This window comes from Cyprinodon variegatus, unplaced genomic scaffold (genome assembly GCF_000732505.1).
Source record: "Cyprinodon variegatus isolate N-32 unplaced genomic scaffold, C_variegatus-1.0 Scaffold401, whole genome shotgun sequence".
Classification (NCBI taxonomy): Eukaryota; Metazoa; Chordata; class Actinopteri; order Cyprinodontiformes; family Cyprinodontidae; genus Cyprinodon; species Cyprinodon variegatus.
Genome location: NW_015150854.1, coordinates 416,452 through 416,764, shown reverse-complemented (window position 1 = coordinate 416,764; position 313 = coordinate 416,452).

Below are 313 nucleotides of genomic sequence, written 5' to 3'. Positions count from 1 at the left end.
CAACTGAGTTTACCCTGCTGTATAACCTCTCACTCTGTTTTTGTTAATCTACAAATAAACCAGTTAACTTTTACCCTTGGTTTTCTGAGTGTGTCTATGCATGTGGGTTAGAACTTTAAAGCCCATCATGACATTTGGATGTTCTTGGTCTGCAGTTGCTACTAAATATAAATGGAAAAAACAGTACTGGTTCCATGGGCTACCAAGGTGGTACTTATCTGAGCTAACAATATAATAGCTTCAATAATAGCTTCAACTATTAAATAATTTGATGCTTGCTCTAACGGTCTAAAGGTGGGAAATACGTGATATC